The following is a 9,915-nucleotide window of genomic DNA, read 5'->3' on the forward strand; positions in this document are numbered from 1 at the left end:
TGGAGAAATTGGCCAGGCTACTTATCCACTAGATGCCTAATAAGAAAAGTGAGCTATTTGCATTTTCCTGGCTACGCCCTTCTCAAGTGCAGAAAGACATAGTAAGAATTAATTATTGCATGGATTTAGAAACAATATATGAATAGTAAGTTATTCTGAAAAATAATTCCACAAAGCCAAAACCTAATGTAATAGTTCCTTAAAAATACAACAATGCAAGTACCTTCTCCATTGTGAGTGTCATTAATTGGCACATACACATTTTGTGTGTTTGTTTCAAGCACTGGCCTTTGGAAATGACAACAGAATCATGTAATAAAACAGAAAAGTAGGGGGATATTAAGGCTCATTGAGTCCTCCGGCCTCAGGCTTCCCTGCAACAAGGCAAGCACATTCACCAAGGTCTTTCTGTAGCCACAGGCTGGCCTGGGCATTGAGGACATGCAGAGAAATAAGACACAGCCACTCTCATTTGTGAGGCAGTAATATCAGGGAAAATGCCATATGCTATCACAGGTAGAAATGCAAGCAAACCATTGCAAAACTGGTGATTATGGGCACTTAGTGATTTGTTCATCTGGATACAAACCACACTTCTTCTGCAGCAGATGCTAGTTAAACAGAATTAGATGCATTTCATTGCATTTCCTTAATACTCCATCTCTCCAAACTGCATGTATGCTGGCTACTTCTCAGCTGCCCTATAACATATTTAGAAATTGTGAAACTGTTTTCTTTTCTACGTTATGGTAACCTATAGTGTTAAGCTATAGTTGAAGAACTAGTTTTATCCGTGGATCTTGATTATTTTCAAAATGTAATTAACACATGGAGCTCCAGTGATTCTTGTTAAAAATTCAGACTTTGTAGCTTAAGAAATTCAAATTCAGTAAATGCCCTTTTAGTGAGTCCCCTAAGTGATTCTGATGCAAACTGTCCCTGGTCAACACTTCACCAAAAAACAGAAGAAGTGATAAGGACAAGGGGACCAATGCCCACTGATGAGCGATCAGGTGTGATCATTCGGCTCCTAACACTTTGGGAGCTGAACTGAGAGTTTACAAATACCATCTCTTGCACTCCTGACAGTAAAAACCTGAGATAGATATTTTTATCTCTGTCTTACGTAGAAGGAAAGAGAATATGAGAATTTCATGACTTGCTTGAGGTAATAAATACCAGGACTAATAGTCAAGACTCAGGAAGCAAACAAAACCTTCTGGTGCAGTAATAATTTATATCCCAATTTATATTAATTGGATACTTTGTATTGCTTATGTTTTGCTTTAAACGGTGATTTTATTTTTGTTACAAAATAAGTCAATATTAATTATGGAAAATTTAACAAAAAAGGCAAGGTCTGAAGAAATTGTTAAAGTCACCTTTAAACCACAATCTACAGATCGCCATTGTTATTTTATTGTTAGGATTTCCTTGGGATTTGTGAATGTATATGTGTCTTTCTTTTATGAATGTATTTATTTTTAAATATATATTTTAAAATCTTGAATTTAATAGATAAGCATAGACTTGCCCTTGTATCATTAAAATATATTTTGAGATTAAAATATATACATTAAATATGGCTTAAAATTATTAAACTCTTCAAAATAATGTAAGCACAGTGACATGAAGGGTATAATTGATTCATAGGTCTCATTTACATGGTGTTCCCTGCCTCTTTGGAAAGACTTCTCTTGGGGCTTATGTACAGTATTTTGTCCAGGAATGGCTAAAGAGGAATACTTACTTGTATTTAAAGGTTGTTATTTTGCTGATGTGATACTGAAGAAATAGGGACCTCGGAGTTGTGTCCTGGAGTTCACAGGCTTGAGTACGCATGACTGGGCATTTCTTTTACATATGCTGTTTTGGTTACATGCAGTTGCAAGACGTAGGTTTTGCTTTTGTTTTGTTTTTGTTTTTCTAAAAGAACTGTAGAAATAAAAGCAAACCTCGGTATAGGCTAAATTCTCTAATTCTTATATTTAACTGACACACATTTTTAATACATAAATATTATGATAATCAAACACATATTATTCTATTTATAGTGGTTAAATGGTCTTAAATATGAATGACTTGTGACACCAGTGAAGGTGTAACATAGTGGCCCAGGGAAGGGAGGGAAGGAGAAGGAAGAGAGGGAATGGACAACCAGAAAAGAGGGAACAGAACAGTGTGAGGTGTGGTGGGAGGGAGACTCCTTCTGTGCTTAACTCCAGGTTCTGAAGACACAAAGTTGCTGTTCTCTGCACTTTCAGCAGCATTATTGGGGTAATCACACACAGAGTGTAAACGGCACTGGAAGGCAGGGGACCTGGATTCTCTCTCTGCACCTTGTGCCAGTCAGCTGAGTGCCCCTGACCTAGTTGCACATAAATAAGATCTGGGATCCTAAAATAAGGATCTGGGGTCAGGTGGTCTCACAGGCCTTCCTCATTTAGAATTCCCTGAGAGATCATTTGAGGTTTGACAGAAAAGGGGACGTTTCTCCTAAGAAATATACAGATAATTGCAAATAGATGTCACGAGGGTGAAGGACAGGTTTTATATTGGAAAACAATAAATTCGAATCACAACTGCATCTGTCTTCACAATGTGCCCTGGGGGGACATTAGCTTCCTGTTCCTATACTCAAGGTGTCACCTTACCCCTCCCAGGATATTTATGTCTGTGGATCTCACCTAGCAGAGGATAATCTTGGGGAGATAAGCTCCCCAAATGCTCACAAAGCAATGACCCCATTCACTGGAAGGCAGCATGATCCCTGCATGGGCACAGTATCCCAATTTATGGGAGTAAGCTAAGGGGGGTGATTAGGCTTATTTATAAAGTGGACTGAATATAAACCTCTACATATTTTGATGGTGTGCCTGCCATACCCCATGCTGTGTTCTAAGTCGGTTCACCAAGGCACTAGTGGGTAGGACAGAGGGAAGACCCATTGTGGAATGTGTAGTGAAATTATGGGTGAGGAAGGTAAAAAGTTTCTGCAGGAATCTCTTTGTGATTTATAATTCCGTTCAGCTCAATATAAATTTGCACATTTTAGGCACTGTACAGACTGCTAAGGATACAAGATAGTGTTTGCACCAGTTTCTCCAGGCTGCTATAACAAATTGAGTGGCTTAAAAATACCCAGAAGTGTATGTGTCACAGTTCTGGAGGCTGGAAGTCCAAAATCAAGATGCCGCAGGGCCATGCTACCTCTGAAACCCATAGAAGGGAATCTTCCCTTGCCTCTTCTGGTTTCTGCTGGCTTGCCTAACCTTTGGGCATTCCTAGGCCTTAGCAGCAGCACTTCAGTGACTGCTTTCCCAGATTCTTACCCTGCTTCCATGTAAGAGAGTCACATGTAGCCTTCTCCTCTCATGTGTTTGTTTCTTCTCTTCCTATAAGGATATCAGTCATATTGGATTAGGGCCCACCCTAATGGAGTATGATCTCATCTTAAATTGATTACATTTGCAAGGAACCTATTGCCAACTAAAGTCATGCTCACAGGTGTGAAGGGTTAGTACTTCCACCTGCCTTTTTGGACAGAATTCAACCCATAATGGTATCATTTCAGTCTCCTTCACAGGTTAATCGTGGAAAAGACACAACAGCAATTGTAATATAAGGATCATGACAGCGTGTGTATAGTGTTCTGGGAGCCCGCTGGAGGAACACCTCACCCAGCCTCCTGTACAGTGGAAGGGCTTTGGGGCAGGCAGATAATGCATATCTCTTAAGAACTGGATGGGGAGTAGGAACTGTCCAGAACAGGCAAAGGACGGCATTTCCAGGAAGAGCAAATGAATGTCAGGAACAAAGTTCAAGGGTCCTGTGAGCCTGCATATTTATGGGGGCCACCAAACTCACCAAGATGAGTTGCGGGTTTAAAACACTGAGAAACTCATCAAACTGAATGGGTAGAAAAGGATCACATTTACTTGAGGAAAAAAAGCTGTTGAAGGTCCATAATCTGAACTGTAGTTTCCCAGGAGGGAAATCTACTTAGTCAATTCCAGGGAAAAGAAGGAATGTTTTATTATAGACAGTTGTTGAGCATGCAGACTAGTTAACTGTCCCTGAATGAAAGATGAACCAGTTTCTGAGCACCAGCCAGAAGATGCCATCCTCTGTCATGCTTTGGCTTTAGCACTGTTATCTCATCTTGAGGACAATGGACCACTCAGAAGGCTTGCTCAAATTAGGGTCTGTTTACAAAGGTGTGAGCCTACAAAAGGAAATTATGGGAAGAAGACCACAGAGCAGAGCTAGTAACAGAGGGGCTGTTCCCATCATCAGGCCCATAGAGGTGAAGGGAGGGAGTGTTGCCAGAGCAGGAAGGAGGGTAGCGTATGGAGAAGCTGTGCCTTGAGAGAACTATGACCTCCTGTGTGGGAATAGCCAACTAGGAGCTTGGGGAGTGCTCCATCTCTCCTTGTTCCTTCCCTATGACTCCACTGAACAAACCCAGCTAGAATTCAGAAGGCAAGAGCAATCGTTGATGTAACATTTTTCATCAGCCTTCCTGGGCACAGAGAAGGCAGCAGACAGATGGGGAGTACATTGGTGGGGGGCAAATGGAAAATATCAATGTTAGCCTGTTTAAAGAACTGTGCAAAGAAGTCTGGGGCAACAAATGATTAGAATTCATCAAGGATCAAGGATGGTGAAATTCTGTTCCATTTTTGTGCCGGCTATCAGTGAAATCCGCAAAGCATGCAAATATATGAAGCATGGTTTTGTTCAATAGATTCCAACCTGAAGCAGAAAGGACCTCCTTTTGCAGGTTAAATGGGAGTGAGATTAAGATGAATGCAAGAGAGGTGTTCTAGTGGCTTAGTCAGTTGAATATTCAACTCTTGATATCAGCTCAGGTCATGACCTTAGAGTCAAGGGATCGAGCCCCACAATAGGCTCATAGCTCAGAGAGAGGTCTGTTTGATATTCTGTCTTTCCCTCTGCCCCTCGCCCCACTCTCTCCCACTCTCTCTCTCAAATAAATAAATAAAATATTTTTTAAAAAATGAATGCAAGTGTGCAATTGCTGGATCATAGGGTAGCTCAGTTTTTAACTTTTTAAGGGACCTCCACACTGTTTTCCAAAGTGGCTATTCCAACTTGCATTCCCACCAACAGTGTAAGAGGGATCCCCTTTCTCCACATCCTCTCCAACATTTGTTGTTTCCTGCCTTGTCAATTTTTGCCATTCTAACTGGCGTAAGGTGGTATCTCAAGGTGGTTTAGATTTGAATTTCCCTGATGGCTAATGATTTTGAACATTTTCTCAAGTGTCTGTAAGCCACTTGTATTTCTTCATTGGAAAAGTTCCTGTTCATATTTTTTGCCCATTTTTTGATTTGATTATTTGTTTCTTGTGTATTGAGTTTGAGAAGTTCTTTGTAGATCTTGGATACTAGTCTTTTATCTGTAGTGTCATTTGCAAATATCTTCTCCCAATCCGTGGGCTGCCTCTTAGTTTTTTTGACTGTTTCCTTGGCTGTGCAGAAGTTTTTTATCTTGATGAAGTCCCACAAGTTCATTTTTTCTTTTGTTTCTCTTGCCTTTGGAGATGTGTCATGAAAAAAGTTGTGGTGGCTGATGTCAAAGAAGTTACAGCCTATGTTCTCCTCTGTGATTTTGATGGATTCCTGTCTCACATGGAGGTCTTTCATCCATTTGGAGTTTATCTTTGTGTATGGTGTGAGAGAGTGGTCAAGTTTCATTCTTTTGCATATAGCTGTCCAATTTTCCCAGCACCATTTATTGAAGAGACTGTCTTTTTTCCACTGGATGTTTTTTCCTGCTTTGTCAAAGATTAGTTGTCTAAAGATCCGAGGGTCCATTTCTGGGTTTTCTATTCTGTTCCATTTTTGTGCCAGTACCATGCTGTCTTTGTGATTACAGCTTTGTAGTATAGCTTGAAATCCGGCAACGTGATGCCCCCAGCTTTGTTTTTCCTTTTTCAACAATTCCTTGGCGATTTGGGGCCTTTTCTGGTTCCACACAAATTTAAGGGCTATTTGTTCCAGTTCTTTGAAAAATGTCATTGGTATTTTGATCAGGATGGCATTGAAAGTGTAGATTGCTCTGGGTAGCATAGACATTTTAACTATGTTAATTCTTCCAATCCATGAGCATGGGATATTTTTCCATCTTTTTGTGTCTTCTTCAATGTCTTTCAAGACTGATTTGTAGTTTCTAAAATATAGATCCTTTATGTCTCTGGTTAAGTTAATGCCAAGATAACATATGATTTTTTGTGCTATTGTAAATGGAATGGATTCCCTATTGGGTAAATACCCTTGCACTACTAGGTATTTACCCCAAAGATACAGACGTAGTGAAGAGAAGGGCCAATATATGTGTGGTCCATATATACAATGGAATATTACTCAGCCATCAGAAAGTACGATTACACAACAATTTGCAGCAACATGGATGGGACTGGAGGAGATTATGCTAAGTGAAATAAGTCAAGCAGAGAAAGACGGAGGGGTGGAGGATTGGGCTAGGCCGGTGATGGGTATTAAGGAGGGCACATACTGCATGGTGCACTGGGTGTTATACGCAAATAATGAGTCATGGAACACTACATCAGAAACTAAGGATATACTGTATGGTGACTAACATAACATAATAAAAAATTATTATTAAAAAAATGAATGCAAGAAACACAAAATGAACAAAGGGCAAAGAGAGCTAACAAACTAAAAGTTGGTAAGTCAGTCAGTTGGTAAATAAGTGAGGGAAACCATGGCATACTAAAATATAATGTTTTGGTAAAAGGGACACCGGGCCCTATGCCATTACCTGGTTGTAAAAATCTCCTGGCCTGGATGTGGATAATTTTAGCCAATGATGTGAAGTTTGTGGTCATCCTTGGCTATGTCAATCCAATTGGGCAAGTAGAGAGGAGTGCATTTAAGACAACAAGAAGTCCAGGCGGGCTCAGAATTAGATTGCTGGAAGAATCATGTAAGGTGGTTTGCAGAGTGGATTAGATGCAAGGAAGTGAAGGAGTTCCAGGCACTGGGATCAATACAAAGAAGATAGGAATGGAGAAAGACCAGCTCACAGAAAGTAGTTGAAATTAGTGAAAACCTGAGGAATCTGTGCAAGAAGTCGAGGTTTAAAGGTACAAGAATGAGTCTTCTCAGGTGTTTCCTGTTTCCCTTGGTACAGTGGTTAACTTTATGTTTCAACTTGGCTGGACCATGGCACCCAGATATTTGGTAAAAAATTATCATTAATATTTCAGTGAGGGTGTTTTCTTTACATGAGATTAACATTTAAATCAGTGAACTGCGAGTAAAGCAGTTTACTCTCCAAAATGTGGATGGGCCTCATTGGTAAGTTCAAGGCCTTGGTAGAAAAGAGACTGACCTCTACCAAGTAAAAAGAAATTCTGCCGGCAGACGCCCTTAGACTCCAACTGCAACTCTTTGCTGGGTTTCCTGCTTTGTGGTTTATCCTGCAGACATTGGACTTACAAAGCCTCCATGATCTTGTGACCCAATTCCTTAAAATTGATCAATCAATTGATTGATAGACAGATGATAGACTTAGATAGATATAGATATGAGTAGATGCTTATACTCACATCCTGTTGGCTCTTTTTCTCTAGACAAATGGACCTAATAGACTTGGAGTACCTGTAGTTTAGGTGCTCCTGCTCTGTGCTCTCTTCTCATTTCTGTATATTTTCACCATGACAACAATCATATTACATTGTAACCACTAGTGTTTACTTGTGTGTTCCCATGGATCTTTGAGCTCCTTGATGGAAAATGAGAGACAGGGTATGATGAATCCTGAATCTGCTTTATGCATGCTCCTATAAGTTCAATGTAAATGGAACTCTGAGAAATCCCAGCCAAATTAAAGATTAATTTCTACCTTTCCCATTTTTTTCTTCCTTAATCTTTCTAATTTATCTGAGAATAAGGTCCTGTCGCATTAAATTAATAGCAGTTTGGAAATGTGGGTACTGCCTCAATGTCCGATTAAACTGGGTTTGAGTCATTTCTACCACGTGTAATGTCTTCTACAAATACAAGAGTGTAAGTGCCCACGTGTTCCCTCATCGCCTCTAAGACCTCCCATTGATGGCCTTCCCCAAATCCCTTCCTTTCTTAAAACACAGGAATGACATGTGGGAATAGCACATGTTTTGGATTCACATTGCAATTCAGATTCTAGTGCTGGCACATTCCAGCTGTGTGGACTTGGACAAGTCATTTAGAATTTCTGGATCTTGGTTTCCTTATCAGTGAAATGAAGATGTTAAAAATGGCTGCCTTCAATATTAATGTAAAGATTAGAATATATATGCAAACTTCCAGCCCCAAAAAGCAAATGGTCATGAAATTGGGTAACCAAACACCCTGGTGTGTTTATTAATCATGCCCTCATTCTATCCCACTGCTGTCCTAGTATAGATGATATCTGTATAATCATCCTAGCTGTAAAAGATAGCTGTCTCCCTTTGCCAGCAATAAAGTCCGTGCTCCTTCTGCAAGTGCCATGAGACTTCTGAGGTTCTAGGAGCCTGGAGGGAGCATTTGTGAGGGGAAGCTTCTAGTATTGATAAAGCAGAATTAGAAATGTGGGGCATTCTGACAAGGTTTTCCTTAGAACTTGACATTTAAGCTCATTTTACACAGTTTCCATTTTGCCATTTTTAATGTTAACAGGACACCTTGTCAACATGTTAAAAGATTTTTCCCAGCCATACACTGTTTTTCCTCTGTACAGTAGAATTGCATATTGATACGCAAAATTGTTTGTTTAGAGCCACTAACAAAAACACATTTATTTTCTCTCTTGATGGATACAATGCCAATTTCGTGTATCTAGACCTATACAGCAATCATCAGGCATTGCAAGGAGATTACAAGAAATGTTTCGTTAAATCTCTAAAGCAAAACTTGTTTTTCATTCTCAAACAGCTCATAATCCATTTGCAAACCACCTTACAAGTCTCCATATCTTATCACTCGTTATTATGATGCTCTGTTTCTCCCTTCTTTGGCAGCAGGCTCTGTTTTCATTAAAACTCATCAAAGCATGCATAATGGAGTAGGTAGAGAAGCTGCAATTGAAGTCTCTCTAATATTCCTGCACATAATTGTGCAGTGTGATTGCAGGTAATAGATTATCATCCAGACTATTGACAGAAAGAAAGACATGTGTCCATTCAGTTACGTCTAACAGCCTTGCTTTTGAAGTTAGAGCAATGTCTGAGGGTTTGTAGTTTGTGGATGAGCTGTGCAAGGGTCTGTCAGTGTATAGGAAACAAGAATTACCCATGACATTGCACGGAACCAATTTATAGCACATTTTTCTCTCCCTGAGTTTCTTAGTACATTGTTAATTTTCGGCAGCTGTATTTTACACCAAGGAGAAGTAGAATTCAGTTGTTGCTGTCTTGCACATCTGTAATAAAGTTCTGTCCTCATATCTCTTATTGCCATCCCCCTGCTGGCTTCTAACACAAACATTGCACTCCACACACACACACACACACACACACACACACACACACACACGTACATGGCACATAAAGGAAGAATTAACTTCCCTGCCAAAGTCTTCTACAAGAAAAATTGAGGCTCAAGTTCTTAAGCTTGTCTTTCATCATAAGTCAGACAGCCATCATTGCAAAAGCACGGTTGCCAAAAACTTGTCATTTGATTATAGACTGCATACAATTGTGCCGGTTATCTGCTAGGTACTGGGTTAGTTCAAGACGCGTCACTGTGAAGTAACTGGAATTGTTTTTACCTTGCAAATATGTTAATGAGGCTAATAAGTTACGGAAATGGGATTCCAATTATAGCCATCAGACCTAAAGCTGTTCCTTTGTCTGTGGGTTCTGTGTCTTACCAGAGGATCTTAAGGAACAGGAAGCACTCTTTC

At 39.9% G+C, this 9,915-nt stretch overlaps 1 protein-coding gene across 2 annotated transcripts in view; it reads left to right on the plus strand.

Moving 5' to 3' along the window:
- The window catches only part of CNTNAP5 (contactin associated protein family member 5), a 772,957-nt gene that overhangs the window by 504,962 nt on the left and 258,080 nt on the right, over window positions 1-9,915 (plus strand). The window lies entirely within an intron of this gene.

This window comes from Ursus maritimus, unplaced genomic scaffold (genome assembly GCF_017311325.1).
Source record: "Ursus maritimus isolate PB19 unplaced genomic scaffold, ASM1731132v1 scaffold_1, whole genome shotgun sequence".
NCBI lineage: Eukaryota > Metazoa > Chordata > Mammalia > Carnivora > Ursidae > Ursus > Ursus maritimus.